We start from the raw sequence: 18413 nt of genomic DNA, 5'->3' as shown, positions 1-18413 counted from the left end.
CTGTCACCACAGCCGTTGATGGGCATTCAGCGCGCAGCGAGTTCTTTCCGCTGCGGCGCGACCGTGTCGCTCAAACACTGTCAAAAGATGCTGGGCCTCATGGCCTCAGCATCTCCGGCTCTGCAGCTGGGCCTGCTCCGCATGCGCCCCCTGCAGTTCTGGCTGAAGGTTTGGGTGCCGCGCAGAGCGTGGGCGTCTGGCCGGCTGCATTTCAAGGTCGATCAGAGCTGTGTTACGGCTCTAGCACCTTGGACAGCGAACGGCTGGTACCGATCAGGTGTAAGCCTGGGGACTTCCCCGAATGTGAAGATGGTGTCAACGGACGCCTCCACTTCGGGATGGGGAGCGCTGCTTGAGGGCAGACCGTCCTTTGGCCTATGGTCAGAATGGGAAAAGCGCCATCATATCAACTGCCTGGAAATGCTGGCAGTGGAGAACGTGCTGATGCGCTTTTGTCCCAATATCAAGGATCAACACGTCGTAGTTCGTTTGGACAACATGTCCGTGATGTCCTACATAAATCGCCAGGGCGGGCTCGGGTCTCGAAACCTGTGCAGGCTGACGGAACGCCTCCTGGTTTGGGCTCAGCGCATCGTGCGCTCGCTGAGAGCAGTGCATGTGCCTGGGCTGCAGAATCTGGGTCCAGACAGGCTGTCCAGAGGCAATGTTCCTACGGGCGAATGGTCTATACACACGCAAACAGTCCGGCTGTTGTGGGAGAGATTTGGCAGGGCGGAGGTGGACCTCTTCGCGTCCCACGAAAACGCTCACTGCCCCGCGTTCTTTTCCAAGAACGAAAGCGCGCTGTCACGGAGATGGCCGTGCTGCCCGCTTTATGCTTTCCCTCCCGTCTCCCTCCTTCCGCAGGTGATAGAACGGGTGAGAGAAACGAGATGTTCAATACTGCTTGTAGCACCTCTTTGGAAGAACCAACCATGGTTCCCAGATTTGATGCAGTTAGCAGATGACGCCCCGTGGCCGGTACCGTTGAGGAGGGACCTCCTCTCGCAGACCAGGGGCTCGATTTAGCACCCTCAACCGGAGTTGTGCTCCCTCCATGTGTGGGCGCTCAACGGTTACCTGCTGATCTCGCAGTGGGAGTGCTAAATACCATCACTCAGGCTAGAGCTCCGTCGACACGACGTCTGTATGCCTCGAAGTGGTCGGTGTTCTCCAGCAGGTGCACAGCTCAAGGTTATTCACCCCTTAGTTGTGAGGTGACGGAGGTCCTCTCCTTCCTACAGGAGCTGTTGGATAAGGGCAGAGCCCCATCCACGCTCAAAGTTTATGTGGCGGCTATCGCGGCGTTTTCTGAAACGGCGTCCGGTCAGTCAATAGGAAGGAACGATTTAGTCATCCGGTTCCTCAGAGGAGCTAGGAGGCTGAATCCTCCCAGACCTCCATCAGTCCCTATGTGGGACCTCGCGGCAGTTTTGGAGGCCTTGAAGGGTCCCCCTTTTGAGCCTATCCAATCGGTTAGCATTCAGCATCTGTCGTTCAAGACAGTATTCTTGTTGGCTCTCGCTTCAGTGAAGCGTGTGGGTGATTTGCATGCACTCTCGGTGAGCCAGTCGTGCTTGGAGTTTGGGCCCAATGACTCAAGGGTCATACTCAAACCTAGGCACGGTTAAAAAAAAAAATTCAGTGAAGTGACATTCAGCCAAGTATGGTGACCCATACTCAGAATTTGTGCTCTGCATTTAACCCATCCGAAATGCACACACACAGAGCAGTGAACACACACACACACACACACTGCGAGCACACACCCGGAGCAGTGGGCAGCCATTTATGCTGCGGCGCCCGGGGAGCAGTTGGGGGTTCAATGCCTTGCTCAAGGGCACCTAACTTGTGGTATTGAAGGTGGAGAGAGAACTGTACATGCACTCCCCCCACCCACAATTCCTGCCAGCCCGAGACTCGAACTCACAACCTTTCGATTGGGAGTCCGACTCTCTAACCATTAGGCCACGACTTCCCACAGCCAAGTATGGTGACCCATACTCAGAATTTGTGCTCTGCATTTAACCCATCTGAAATGCACACACACAGAGCAGTGAACACACACACACACTGTGAGCACACACCCGGAGCAGTGGGCAGCTATTTATGCTGCGGCGCCCGGGGAGCAGTTGGGGGTTCGATGCCTTGCTCAAGGGCACCTAAGTCGTGGTATTGAAGGTGGAGAGAGAACTGTACATGCACTCCCCCCACCCACAATTCCTGCCGGCCCGGGACTCGAACTCAGGGATTGTGGGTGGGGGGAGTGCATGTACAGTTCTGTGCCGAAATCCCTCAACACACCGTTTCGGGCTCAGGTTATTGCCCTGTCTGCCCTGCCGGTGTCAGGGGAGGATGGAGACTCGAGTCTTATTTGCCCTGTCAGGGTTTTAAGAGCTTATGTGTCTCGCTCTGCTGCCTTTCGGCAGACGGAGCAGCTGTTTGTCTCGTTCGGTGGACGTTCCAAGGGAATGGCTGTTTCGAGACAGACTCTATCCAGATGGATAGTTGACGCCATAGCGTTAGCTTACGCTTCCAGGGGCCATCAGTGCCCGTTGGGCGTCAGAGCACACTCCACAAGAGGCGTCGCCTCGTTGGGCCTTGCCGTCTACATTTATCAGGTTCTATAACCTGGAGGTTCCCGCCTTGCAAGCAAGGCTGCTGTCGGTATAGTCGAATCAGGGCCCTGAGGGGAATTCTGAGTTCACGAGCGCTATGCGCTGCCGACTGTTATATGGGCATTATTGCGTAAAACCCGCATTGCCACATTAGTCAGGCCTTGCCTCGGCTGTGTGATGTCATATTGCCGCATTTACGGATGCTGCTAGATATGGGACGGAGGGCTTTTTCCCTTTTCTGTCCTGGACTCTCTGTGAGTCCCTCAGGTGACTGTGAACTGTAAATCCTGGGCGTTGCTTCAGGTTTATTGGTGTGTGATCCCTGCGCGCACTGCGTTTTACATTGGGTTCCCGTAGCGTCTTAGCTAAGACGCAGTACGAGAGAGCTCTCGTAAGAGAATGTACTCGGTTACTAAACGTAACTTTGGTTCTCTCTAGAAGAGCGAACGAGTACTGCGTTCTCTGCCGTGCGTACGATTCACTCTGGTTCGCTTCGGCGATGAAAGAAATCAGGTGAGTCAGCCTTTTCGAGCTCCTTTTATAGGTTGGGCCACACCCGTTTCGGCGGGAAGTGGCAAGAAGGGCGCGAAGCGCCCTTATTGGTCTGATGTTGCATCAGCCTGCGCTCGATAGGCTGTGCAGTTGCCGCAGAACAAGCCAATGAGCGAACGAGCCGTCTCGCCTATGGCTGTGTACTGCTGCAAATGCGCTTTACAAAAATACAAAATTTAGGACAATTTTTTGCTTCAGTATTTCGTGAAAAGAGACTTTTCCCGTAGCGTCTTAGCTAAGACGCAGTACTCGTTCGCTCTTCTAGAGAGAACCGAGGTTACGTTTAGTAACCGAGTACTTTACTACTCTATTAAGTGACTCCTAAGTGGAATTTCATGCAGTCTGTAAGCTCAATATTTATAATGAAAATCATGGGGTACATCAAAAATAATTCATTAAAATACATTTGTTTAATACATATTAGTCAACACATTTTATTAAACGTGTCAGTGTATACCAGATGAGTGCTAATTGTGGTCTATGAGCAAAGAGAGGAGAACAGGGCTAATTGTAGCACTGTTTGGTTCTTCCTTGCTTACTCAGACTATAAACACACAGAGAGTGAGACAAACAAGTTGATAAGGAAAATGCATATTTTAATAATTTTTGAACCCCAGAGAGACTTTTTAAAAATGCATAACGACATCAGTGAAATACAACTAGTATAAAATATATTCTTCATGCACATTTTCATAAGCAGTCATGGCAATGCATTCTGGGTTGACCTCTGAGTATTGCAGTACTTGACCCACTAAAATTTGCTTTCACAGCTGAGAGCTCATTCGCTGAATGGCGTGTTGTCTTGCATTTAAAGTTACAGCATCTTGACATCATAGAATCGGAATTTGTTTTGTACTGATTTATTTATTTTTTCAGTTATTGGTCCCTATTGACTTCCATAGTATGGAAAAATACTATGAAAGTCAATAGGGTCCAGCAACTGTTTGGTTACCAACATTCTTCAGAATATCTTCTTTTGTGTTCAGCAGAAGAAAGAAATTCTTAAAGGTTTGGAACAACTTGAGAATGAGTAAATGATGACAGAATTTTCATTTTTGGGTGAGCTGTCCCTTTAAATTCAATATACCACAAGCCTTATGACTCGGATTTTACACCATTGAATCCATCCACACACCCTGGTGCTGGTCTGAAAACCACAGCTAGACTAAAGCATGCATCATCTGTTCAGCAGGAAGAATCGCTGGTTGTGCTCTGCTCTTTATTGTTAAAATCCCGGAAAAGGACAGGCAAGACTCTCAGTGACATTCTCAAGCTGATCAATACATTTTTAAGCACTGCCTTCCAAGAAGTAATTCAGAGCAATCAATGCAAAAGCAACCATGTACAAAAAATAACCCCTCACGAGAAATTTAAAAACACTTAACAGAAAAAAATATATATATATTTTGTATTCTTGAAAACACTTTTGACTTCTGCAGCTGCGTCCAACACTCTTTTGATTTATTGTTAATTTGGGGAGTATTATATTATATTATATTATATTATATTATATTATATTATATTATATTATATTATATTATATTATATTATATTATATTATATTATATTATATTATATTATTATAAATACATATTAGTACTATAAATGCAATCAAATACATAACACTAAAATAAATACGTAATATATTTTATGACATTATTAAATATTTTATGACAAATAATACTGTTGCCACAGTTCTCATAAAATAACTAAAAAAATAACTAAAGGTTCTAATAAAATAACTAGATCCAATTTATTTTTCATTAAATAAATATTGCATTTCAGTACTTTTGTACTTTCTGTACAGTGACAGTTAACATATTACAATATTCAGAAACTACTGAGACTATGACTAGTGAAAAAAAAAAAAAGAAAAAAAAACCTGCAAATGAAAGCTTTTAGATTTATTGCAGTAACAAGATTTTGGGGGAAATTTGCTTTAATGGCAAGAAAATAATGTTGCCATGCAATCAATCAATCAGTAAACAAACCAATAAATACACACAAATCAATGAATGAATCAATCAATTGATCAATTGTATATTCATTCAGATTTATTTTCATAATGCAAAATATATTTCTTATTCTTTACATTTTGAACTGAATTGTGAGACTTACCAAAACATTGTTCAGAATATCGTCTTTTATGTTCTGCAAAAGAAAGAAAGTCATACAGATTTGAAACGACATGAGAATGAGAAAATTATGACAGAATTTTCATTTTGGGGTGAACTATGCCTTTAAAGTGTTTGGATTTAAGTTTATTATGGGCTTGTTCAGTTTAAACAGACATCACAAGAAGAAAGATTATTAGTGTGTCTGTCCAATATAGTCATGTGAATGACCTCACAAACAAACAAATGAGAGAAAACTGTGTCACGTTCGAATTAAGGACAGGAAGCAGTTGCAAGTAAATTATGTTTATTAGAGAAGTATTGCCAGGCTGGGTTGATGGTGGGTGAGGCAGGGACCTCGATGGCTGCACAGACTGGTGAGGAGGTGATTGAGTGCGCAGGTGGGTGATGGTGAGGGATCCGTATGATGACTGGTAATTCCAATAGCGACCGAACAGGAACAAGACACAAACGTAGCTGAGCAGATGGAACACAGACAAGAATCACGGAGGACCTCGAATAACGATCTGACAAACAAGAGACGAAAGACAGGGCATTAAGTAGGCTGGTGGTATGAGCTGCAGCTGCGGTAACACCCACATGAAACAATCAACATGATGTAACATGAGACGAGCAGGAAACGGTGCATTCATGAACCGTGACAGTACCCCTCCTCCTAAAGACGCCTCCTGGCGTCCCCAGATTCCCTTACCTGTCGATTGTAATCATCGATAAGAGACTGATCCAGGATGTATCTAGCAGGCATCCAACTTCTCTCCTCCGGACCATAACCCTCCCAGTCCACCAAGTACTGAAATCGGCGTCCCCTCCGTCTTGAGTCCAGAATACGATCGACCGAATAAGTAGGTTCCCCATCAACGAGTCGCGGCGGGGGGGGGCAGGCGGATTAACCGGAAAGCAGGCTTTATTTTAGATACATGAAAGGCGGGATGAATTCTCCTGTATGCTGGAGGAAGTTTAAGGCGGACTGCCACCAGACTAATGATCTTGGTGACAATGAACGGGCCAATAAATTTGGGAGCCAGTTTATTAGAGACGGAACGGAGAGGAATGTTCTTGGTAGAAAGCCACACTTTTTGACCCACCACATATACGGGAGGCCTAGACCGGTGGCGGTCGGCTTTAGCCTTGGTGCGCGCCCCCACTTGGAGTAGAGTCACGTGGGCTCTAGTCCAAGTGCAGTGACACCTCTGGACAAAGGCGTGAACGGAGGGGACCGCAACTTCGGATTCCAGACTGGGAAAAATTGGTGGCTGGTATCCTACACTACACTCAAATGGAGATAGGCCCGTAGTTGATATTGGTAATGTATTGTGGGCGTACTCCACCATTGACAGTTGTTGGCTCCAGGAGGAAGGATTCTTGGAGACCAAACATCGCAACACCCTTTCCAAATCTTGGTTGGCTCTCTCGGTTTGACCATTGCTCTGGGGATGAAATCCTGAGGACAGACTTACAGTCGCTCCCAGTAATCTACAAAATTCACCCCAAAATTTGGACACAAATTGGGGTCCTCTGTTGGAAACCACGTCTGTCGGGAGGCCATGTAAACGAAAGACGTGATCTACGACGGTCAACGCTGTCTCCTTGGCTGAGGGTAATTTGGGCAAGGGAATAAAGTGGGCAGCCTTCGAGAACCGGTCCACCACGGTCAAAACTACCGTGTTGCCCTGGGAGGGCGGGAGGGCGGTAATAAAATCTAGTGCGATATGGGACCAGGGTCTTGAAGGGACCGGCAGCGGTTGAAGTAACCCATCAGGGGGTCGATTGGAAGTCTTCCCAGTGGCGCAAACCGAGCAAGCCAAAACAAAACTGTGAATGTCGCGAGCCATAAGTGGTCACCAGAATCGTTGCTTGACCAAAAATTTAGTACGGTTAACTCCTGGATGACAAGCCACATTAGAGCAATACCCCCACTGAATGACGTTGGACCGTAATCCCTCCGGCACAAATAATCGATTCGGTGTGCACCCGGACAGAGGCGTTACCCCTTCTAAGGCCGTCTTGACCTTCGATTCGACCTCCCATGTGAGTGTGGAGACCACTAATGTCTCAGGTAAAATACACTCGGGAGTAGACGGGCGTTCGGAACGGTCAAAAATGCATGACAAAGAATCGGGTTTGATGTTCTTGGAACCTGGGCAGTACGAGAGAGTAAAATCAAAACATCCAAAAAAAAGTGCCCACCGAGCCTGCCTGGAGTTGAACCTTTTGGCAGTACTAATGTATTCTAAATTCTTGTGGTCGGTCCATACTATAAAAGGAACCCCCGAGCCTTCTAACCAGTGGCGCCATTCCTCCAATGCCATCTTGACTGCCAACAATTCTTGGTTACCAATGTCATAATTGCGTTCGGCAGGGGATAATCGATATGAAAAAAATGCGCACGGGTGCATCTTGTCGTCTGAGGGAGAACGTTGAGATAACACCGCACCTACCCCCACCTCCGACACGTCGACCTCCACCACAAACTGACGTGATGGATCAGGGGTGATTAGGATAGGGGCTGAAACGAAGCAGCTCTTCAGTTTGGCAAACACAGCCTCGGCTGTGTCTGACCACCTGAACGTAGTTTTGGGGGAGGTCAAGGAGATCAGAGGTGTGGCTAGTTGACTGAAGTTGCGAATAAAACGCCGGTAGAAGTTGGCGAACCCCAGAAACCTCTGTAGGGCCTTACGGGAATCTGGACTTGGCCACTCTACCACAGCCTTAACCTTCTCGGGATCCATGCGTATTCCCTCAGTTGCATGAAAAGCGCATTTCTCCGCCTTGACAAAAAGCCCATTCTCTAGCACCCTCTGAAGCACTCGTCGAATGTGCTGCACGTGTTCCTGGAGAGAAGAGGAAAAAATCAATATGTCGTCCAGGTAGACATAAATGAATTGATCGATCATATCTCGCAGCACGTCGTTGACGAATGCCTGGAAGACCGCTGGGGAGTTGGACAGCCCAAAGGGCATGACCAAGTATTCAAAGTGCCCCCTGGGGGTGTTATAAGTGGTCTTCCATTCATCCCCCTCCCTGATACGGACCAAATGATAAGCATTACGTAAGTCCAATTTCGTGAAGATCGACGCTCCCTGCAACCTCTCGAAAGCCTGAAGACATCAACGGCAAAGGGTAAGTATTCTTTACCGTGATGTTGTTCAGTCCCTGGTAATCAATACAAGGTCGCAGCGATCCGTATTTCTCCTACCCACAAAAAAGAACCCCGTCCCCGCTGGAGAAGAGCAAAGGCGGATAAACTTCGAAGCTAGAGAATCAGAAATATATTTCTCCATAGCCTCCCTTTCTGGGACAGAAAGTGAATATAATTTGCCTGTAGGCTGAGACTTACCTGACAGTAAATCTATGGCACAGTCATAGGGACGATGCGGAGGGAGAGAAGCAGCACGAGACTTACTGAACACTTCCTTCAGGTGGAGGTATTCCGCGGGCACATTAGACAAATCCACTGCTTCCTCCTGAAACATAGACATAGAAACAGACGGACAAGCAGACACTAGACAAGACTCAAGACACTTGTTACTCCAGGCCAGGATGGAATGCAATTGCCAGTCTATTTTGGGGTTGTGACGGAGGAGCCAGGGATGACCAAGTACTATGAGTGCAAGGGGGAGAGTCAAGGATGTAGAATGAGATGATTTCTGAGTGGTTGCCTGATGTGATGAGGGTAATGTTTTCAGTGATGTGTGAGATGACCGGCAGTCTCTGTTCATTGAAGGCGTGAACCATGATCTGGTGAGTGAGGGGTCTGAGGGGAATTTGAAGTCTGCGTGCGAGTGCATAGTCCATGAAATTACCTTCAGCCCCGGAGTCCAGAAGTGCTTGACAGTCGTGAAGTCGTGCTGACCATCTTAGTCTTACCGGGAGGAGCGTAGATAATTATGAGGTCTTCTCGGTGGAGATCCCACCCGATAGTAGCCTCATACTTACTACCGGGCTTGGCCTTTTACCGGACAGATGTAGGCCAGATGACCGGTCCACCCGCAGTAGAGGCACAGACCCAGGGACCTCCGCCTCTCCTTCTCCTCCCGGGAAAGCCAAGCTCGCCCTACCTGCATGAGCTTGTGATCGTAGGAGGGGCTGGCCATGTCCCCTCCGCTGACTCGAACATCCGTATGGGCTCTCGGTGTGGTATTGGGTAGGTTACGTCGTTCTACTCGTGTTAGTCGTGCATCTACCCTCAGTGCCAGCTCAATGAGCCCATTGAGTGAGGTCGGAAGGTCCAGGGCGTAGATCTCCCTCTGGACGCGGTCAGCCAGCCCATGCAGGAACATGTCCCACTGCGCCTCCTCGTTCCATTGACACTCCACTGCCAGGGTGCGGAACTCGATAGAAAAGTCTGAAACTGATCTCTCTCCTTAACGTAATTTGGCTAGCTTCCTAGCCGCCTCTCTCCCGGCGACGGCTCGATCAAAGACCCGCTTAATCTCAGCGGAGAGTGTCTGGAACGAGGCGCAGCATGGATCTTGATTGGACCTCCCAGTGAGCACTGTCAACACGAACGCCAGAAGGTCCTGGGTTGAAGAGGGAAGTGCATATCGCATCGTGTTAAGAAAGCTATACAGAAATTTGGCTCACCCGAGTAGGTTTCCGGAATAGGAAGGCGTGGTTCCGGCTGGGAGGGGGTCTCCGATGGTGTGGGAGGAATGGGTGGTGTGAGCGGCGCAGTGGGGGCTCGCAGAAGCTGTAATTGCTGGGTGAGCTCGGACACCTGCGCCACCAAAACCTGAACAGCGCGACCAGTGTCATTAAGATTCCGTTCCTGGGAGTCCATCCTTCGAGCACTGGCGCTGAGGAACTCTTCCAACGCCGATGATGGGTTGCTCGCTGCTTGCATGGGTGGTCAGATAGTTCTGTCACGTTCAAATTAAGGACAGGAAGCAGTTGCAAGTAAATGATGTTTATTAGAAAAGTATTGCCAGGCTGGGTTGATGGTGGGTGATGCAGGGACCTCGATGGCTGCACAGACTGGTGAGGAGGTGATTGAGTGCGCAGGTGGGTGATGGTGAGGGATCCGTATGATGACTGGTAATTCCAATAGCGACCGAACAGGAACAAGGCACAAACGTAGCTGAGCAGATGGAACACAGACAAGAATCACGGAGGACCTCAAACAATGATCTGACAAACAAGAGACGAAAGACAGGGCATTAAGTAGGCTGGTGGAATGAGCTGCAGCTGCCCACACCCACATGAAACAATCAACATGACGTAACATGAGACGAGCAGGAAACGGTGCATTCATGAACCGTGACATACTGTAATCGGGAGCTTGAGGTGTGAACATAGCCAGAATTAGCCCACATTTAGCTTCATTTAATTCTTTAAGTACTGTGCTTATTTAATGAACCATACAGCAATGACTTCAGTCCAGAATTCAGTCCAATTTTGGATAGTTAATTACAGTTTGTTTACAGTTGTTTCAGACCAACATTCCCCCTAACTGGATGCCAAGAGCAGTGTGCCTTCATTTGTACAAATATTTTAGTGATACTAATGAGAGTCCAGCCCAAAGAAAACCCTCAGAAAAATGAATATGATATGCTAGATTGTAAATGAGAACTTGTATGTTTTGTTATGCTGTGTAGTACAGCTATTTAATTTGGCCAAATTTTATACTATTAAAAATGTGACTTCTTGTTAAAAAATGTTACATTACCATGATTACTGAACACTGTGATATTATCCTATACTAAAAAGATATACACAAATGCTACCATATGCCTATATTATTTCCTCTGTATTTAACGTGGCAGTTGTCACCATATCATACAGTTTAGACTTTTTTTTTCCCGTTCTTTGAGTTAATTCTATTATTCCATTCAGTTAGTCAAGTCTTCTTATTTACAGTACAGTATATACAGTATATGCTCTCTTTCTTTTCATTGTTGTCAGGATATTATGTGTGTTGTTAGCCTTTCCTCGGTTTGGATTTACCTTCTGTTGATTTATTAACACTTTCACGCATAGTGGTCACTACAGTGGACAGCTATTAAAAAAGCATTTTCTTGAATTTGCACAGGTTTTATGGCAAAGTTGTACATCAGCCTCTTCATTGGACCCTGGTGCATCATAAATTGCAACCAAGTGGCAAGCTGTTGTGTTTCGTTTTTTCCCCCTCCAAACCAAGATGTCCAAGGGTCAGTCAGACATGCCAAGTTGCTCCGGAATATCCACCCATTCCTTCTATCCTAGGAGACTCTGGTAGGTAAAAAAAATATTGCAGCATCAAGCAATATCTAATGAGTCATATCACAGTAAAATTTTCCAAGTTTTGAATTTAGATTGAGAGAAAACTCTGACTAATCACATGTCCAGTGTAGTGGACGTCATGCATCAATTGCTATATTTCAGATACAATTCATAATTATAATGTGAATATTGTTTTTGAAACTTAAAACTTAAAAACTTAATCTGCAGTGACTTTTTTACTGTAAATAAATGTATTTGTATTATTAGAATGTAATTTTCATTGACATCGAAAAAAGTCATGTGATTACATAATGTATGACACTTGTAATGCATTATTTAACTTGTTAGATCAAAAAGTAATCTGATTTCGTAATGCACGTTATTGTAATGTGTTTTTTTACTCATAACATCAAAAAGTAATCTGATTACGTAATGCATGTTACTTGTAATGCGTTACTTTACTCAACATCAAAAAGTAATCTGATTACATAATGCATGTTACTTGTAATGTGTTTCCTTACTCATAACATCAAAAAGTAATCTGATTATGTAATGTGCATTATTGTAATGTGTTTCTTTACTTGTTACATCAAAACGTAATCTGATTAGGTAATGCACATTACTTGTAGTTAGTTACTTGTTAGATCAAAAAGTAATCTGATTAGGTAACGCATGTTACTTGTAGTTAGTTACTTGTTAGATCAAAAAGTAATCTTATTAGGTAATGCATGTTACTTGTAGTTAGTTACTTGCTAGATCAAAAATTAATCTGATTAGGTAATGCATGTTACTTGTAGTTAGTTACTTGTTAGATCAAAAAGTAATCTGATTAGGTAATGCATGTTACTTGTAGTTAGTTACTTGTTAGATCAAAAAGTAATCTGATTAGTTAATTCATGTTACTTGTAACACATGACTTTACTTGTAACATCAAAAAAGTAATCTGATGCATGTTACTTGTAATGCATTACCCCCAACACTGATCATTTCAGATGAGATTGAAAAAAACGTATCGCTAGGTTTTCTCAGAGGAGGGCTATGATAGAAATGTGCATGTCCATCTTGAACATAATCAGAATTATCAGCTAATAAGGGTAAATATCCATACTCTGGTGCACTGGAGGGAGCATCTGAGTGGTTTCCACAGTTGTACCTTGACAGGCTGTAGAAAATTCTGATGGAATCATGTCCTCATGTTCTAATATCAAAGATGCGTGAAGTGCAACTTGTATGAAGTTGTATGAAGCCTTTGCAATATTTCGCATATATATTTTTTGTATATATTTTATAGTTTTCACATGATTTTATATAATTGTATTAGTTTGTTAAATTCACATACTTTATCTGTTTGATTATTGCCTTATATTTAATATAGTACATCTTCAGTTTAAACCATAACCGCATGCTGTCAACTCAAGTGGACATCTGAAGATCTCTTTGAAAAATTTGTAAAAAATAAATAAAATAAAAATCAATTCTTATTTTTCATGCCCTAAGAGCAATAAAAACACATAGAAAAAAATCCTGACTGAGGTTATCATAATTCATGTATGAAAGGGTTAAAGACTGCCTTTCTTCATCATCGTGTTTGTGTGTGTTTAACAACACAGTAGTGTGACAGCAGTCTTATGGCTTACACATTATCCTCCTATAATCACCTGTTTGAGGACTTTAAACTGCAATCCTCCATGGACTGAGTAGTCATCCAATCAATCAAACAATCGATCTTCTCCATCTGTGATGGCACCACATTTTAAGCCTCAGGTAAAAAGGTGAAAAATTATGGCATAAAGCTAACAAAGACTTCACCTTTTAATAATTGGGGCATTTATTGATCTGATGTGTCAGGGTTCGGGGATAATCACCTGCCTTTTGGGGTTGTGAATGTGTGTTTGGATGGTTTGACAGCTCACTGCGTCTACCTGTTTGATCTGAGTTTTCCCCGCCCTCCTTGTTTCTCCGTTGTTAATCTTAATTGTTCGCCACCTGTTCTCAATGCTCTTCTGATTTTTTCCCTTTATAATTCCCTGTGTTTCTCTGTTCGTGGCCAGACTGTTGTAACTCTTACCAATAGCTCGAGCTGTTATGTGTACTCACCTTGTCTTGTCTTGTCTTCAGGCTCCAGTGTCTTTGCTGTTTTGCTCTGCCTCTTGTTCTCACGAATGCAGTACTCCAAGAAGATTCCAGCGCTCATGTCTCTGGTATTCGGCTGTCGAACGAGCTAAACTGTGGAACGATACTCATCTGCCTTGTCTTATCTGCTTTCAATAAAGCTCAGTGTAACCTGCAACTGAATCCAGCCCATTTTCTCCTGACAGAACAGTCTGGCCAATTATGGATTCAGCGGGATCTGATCCACTTCGCTCGGTTCTCACGCAGCGGGGCGTTTCGTTGGGTCAGCATGGCATCCAGCTCAACACCATTGCACAGGATGTGGACTCTCTTAGTGCCCGAGTCTCTGAACTCCTCACACGAGGAAACAATCCGCCGGTCTACGATGGCGATCCTAATGCCTGTCAAGCCCATAGAAAATGTTCCTGTCAATCGTGTGTCAAGTCCCCTGTGGTCACTCCTGTTTAGTTTGTAGACGTTGTCAAGTCCCCCAGAGATCAATCCTGTCATGTCCACAGATGTTGTCAAGTGTCCAGAGATCACTCCTGTTATGTCCACAGACGTTGTCAAGTGTCCAGAGATCACTCCTGTCATGTCCACAGATGTTGTCAAGTGTCCAGAAGATGTTGTCAAGTGTCCAGAGATCCCTCCTGTCATGTCAACAGATGTTGTCAAGTGTCCAGAGATTACTCCTGTCATGTCGACAGATGTTGTCAAGTGTCCAGAGATCACACCTTCAGAGGTTGCCCCTACCTACTTTGTCTATTTGGCCATAGAGATTATTCCTGTCTTGTCAAGTTCTCAAGTGTTGTTCCTGCCGGTCACATCTGGGCCATGTAAAGTGTTCCTGCCTGTCCTGTCAGACCTACAGAGGTCATTCCTGCCAGTTGGGTCAAGGCCGTAGACGTTGTTCCTGCCTGTCAAGTTATGGTCATGTAAAATGTTCCTGTCGGTCCGGTTATGTCCTGAGGTCATCTTTGCCAGTTGGGTCATGGCCGTGGAGATGTGTTCCTGTTTGCCTTGTCAAGCCCGCGGAGGTTGTTCCTGCTAGAGGTTGCGACCACGAGATCATACCAGACCAGCTGTCTGCTGCTTCTGACGAGTCCCTCGGAGGATGTTCCTGCTAGTTGTCAGCCATCTGAAGGGGCTATCCTGTCTGTTTTGTCCTGTCCTTAAAGGTTGTTTCTGTTTGTCTTGTCAAACCCATCGAGGTGGGCCCCTCTCTGGAGCGTCGGGTGACGCTCCTGGGAGAGGGGGTACTGTCAGGGTTCGGGGCTAATCACCTGCCTTTTGGGGTTGTGAATGTGTGTTTGGATGGTTTGACAGCTCATTGCGTCTACCTGTTTGATCTGAGTTTTCCCCGCCCTCCTTGTTTCTCCGTTGTTAACCTTAATTGTTTGCCACCTGTTCTCAATGCTCTTCTGATTTTTTCCCTTTATAATTCCCTATGTTTCTCTGTTCGTGGCCAGACTGTTGTAACTCTTACCAATAGCTCGAGCTGGTCTGTGTACTCACCTTGTCTTGTCTTGTCTTCAGGCTCCAGTGTCTTTGCTGTTTTGCTCTGCCTCTTGTTCTCACGAATGCAGTACTCCAAGAAGATTCCAGCGCTCATGTCTCTGGTATTCGGCTGTCGAACGAGCTAAACTGTGGAACGATACTCATCTGCCTTGTCTTATCTGCTTTCAATAAAGCTCAGTGTTACCCGCAACTGAATCCAGCCCGTTTCATCCTGACATGATGTACTTGAACTGTAATTTGAATGCTCATTCAACAAGCAGGCTACAATGTGTTGCAAACATTGTGTTAGAAATGTCACATACTGTGTATAAATCTCAATGCTATATATAAATGTGTGACATTTTACACAAATCGGATACAAATGAATGTCCCATAAAATTAAGAGTCATAAATTCTATACAGATGTTATATGAACTATTAACTAATCTATAACACTTTCCTTTTTGCTCAAAATGTTAATTCTTTAACTTCTCGACTGTATCCAAAAATTTAAACCAGTAAATGGTATTATAAATTTCTATTTTGTTCAAAGAAAATTTGGTAAATCATTGAAAAATATTTTTTACTCATTTTAATTCATTTATAAAAAATTATTTGCCTGTATCCGACATACATGGTCCAAAAATATTTACGTAGGTCTAAATTTAAAATGTATGTATCTGAATTGCATATAGTTTTTAACATTAATTTACATTACAGTTTTAACAAACTACATAATGTTATTCATTTGTCAGTCATACTTAAATGAAATGGAGATTTCTGTAATATACAACCCGAATTCCGGAAAAGTTGGGACGTTTTTTAAATTTTAATAAAATGAAAACTAAAGGAATTTCAAATCACATGAGCCAATATTTTATTCACAATAGAACATAGATAACGTAGCAAATGTTTAAACTGATAAATTTTACACTTTTATCCACTTAATTAGCTCATTTAAAATTTAATGCCTGCTACAGGTCTCAAAAAAGTTGGCACGGGGGCAACAAATGGCTAAAAAAGCAAGCAGTTTTGAAAAGATTCAGCTGGGAGAACATCTAGTGATTAATTAAGTTAATTGATATCAGGTCTGTAACATGATTAGCTATAAAAAAGCTTTGTCTTAGAGAAGCAGAGTCTCTCAAAAGTAAAGATGGGCAGAGGCTCTCCAATCTGTGAAAGACTGCGTAAAAAAATTGTTGAAAACTTTAAAAACAATGTTCCTCAACGTCAAATTGCAAAGGCTTTGCAAATCTCATCATCTACAGTGCATAACATCATCAAAAGATTCAGAGAAACTGGAGAAATCTCTGTGCGTAAGGGACAAGGCCGGAGACCTTTATTGGATGCCTGTGGTCTTCGGGCTCTCAGACGACACTTCATCACTCATCGGCATGATTGTGTCAATGACATTACTAAATGGGCCCAGGAATACTTTCAGAAACCACTGTCGGTAAACACAATCCACCGTGCCATCAGCAGATGCCAACTAAAGCTCTTCTGGTCCAGAAGCGCCGTCGTGTCCTGTGGGCCAAGGCTCATTTAAAATGGACTATTTCAAAGTAGAATAGTGTTTTATGGTCAGACGAGTCCAAATTTGACATTCTTGTTGGAAATCACGGACGCCGTGTCCTCCGGGCTAAAGAGGAGGGAGACCTTCCAGCATGTTATCAGCGTTCAGTTCAAAAGCCAGCATCTCTGATGGTATGGGGGTGCATAAGTGCATACGGTATGGGCAGCTTGCATGTTTTGGAAGGCTCTGTGAATGCTGAAAGGTATATAAAGGTTTTAGAGCAACATATGCTTCCCTCCAAACAACGTCTATTTCAGGGAAGGCCTTGTTTATTTCAGCAGGACAATGCAAAACCACATACTGCAGCTATAACAACAGCATGGCTTCGTCGTAGAAGAGTCCGGGTGCTAACCTGGCCTGCCTGCAGTCCAGATCTTTCACCTATAGAGAACATTTGGCGCATCATTAAACGAAAAATATGTCAAAGACGACCACGAACTCTTCAGCAGCTGGAAATCTATATAAGGCAAGAATGGGACCAAATTCCAACAGCAAAACTCCAGCAACTCATAGCCTCAATGCCCAGACGTCTTCAAACTGTTTTGAAAAGAAAAGGAGATGCTACACCATGGTAAACATGCCCCGTCCCAACTATTTTGAGACCTGTAGCAGAAATCAAAATTGAAATGAGCTCATTTTGTGCATAAAATTGTAAACTTTCTCAGTTTAAACATTTGCTATGTTATCTATGTTCTATTGTGAATAAAATATTGGCTCATGTGATTTGAAAGTCTTTTAGTTTTCATTTTATTCAAATTTAAAAAACGTCCCAACTTTTCCGGAATTCGGGTTGTAACTTAATTTTGTTTTAAATACACAATAACCAGATTTACATATTTATCATCAATAATTCAAATTTCATTCAGTCTCCTACATTTTAACTAATTGCTTGCTTTTTCCACTTTTAGCCATTTTTAACCACGCTAATAGTTTTTAACTTAATTCATTTCAGTGTTTTCAATGAACAAATTTATGATTCTAAGTAAATTTGAGTAATTAAAATCAAATAGATGCAAATAGATGATAAAATTTATTTTTTTTGTGCCAAAATCATACCTTTTTTTATTTATTGTATGACTGACAAATATGTATCACAGATATGCATTATTAGTTTGTTTAGGGTAAAACAGTGTAAACCAAAAGGACAGAAATTTTATATACAATTTAAATGTTAAATATAGTTGTTGTTTTTTTTTCATTCAATCTTCTACAGCACAAATGTCCACGGTTAAAATAAAAAATAACAAAAATAAACAATTTCAATATTGCATAAATTTGTGACCCCCCTCAGGAAGTGACATCAATGGGAACCCCTTTCTAGATAGAAGCTCAACCATTTAAACCTGTCACCAAGCATGCAAACCATGTAAACCACCAACCATGTAAAGAGAAAAGATAAAGCACATGAACAAACAATACATTCTGAAGTCTAAACTTAGTTGAAAAAGGAGCCTGATTTTGTATGCTATTCATGGAAAGTGTCATGTGTGGCACAAGGTAAATATGTGATTTGTTCAAATTGCCTCCGCGGGTAGATTATTACAAGATCACTGTGGAACCAGAGCTGCTGAAATACTCAACGTGCACAGAATGTGTTGATTCATTTTGTTGAACTCATTTCAGAGCTGAGCTTTTGTTTGTCCTAAGAACTTTGATAGGCTTTTGTTCTTATCTCGTTCACAGGTGCCAAACATTTTTTAAATAAATAAATACAGTGCACTATTTTAG

Source organism: Carassius carassius, chromosome 2 (genome assembly GCF_963082965.1).
Source record: "Carassius carassius chromosome 2, fCarCar2.1, whole genome shotgun sequence".
NCBI classification, from domain to species: domain Eukaryota; kingdom Metazoa; phylum Chordata; class Actinopteri; order Cypriniformes; family Cyprinidae; genus Carassius; species Carassius carassius.
This window is presented reverse-complemented; position numbering follows the sequence as displayed.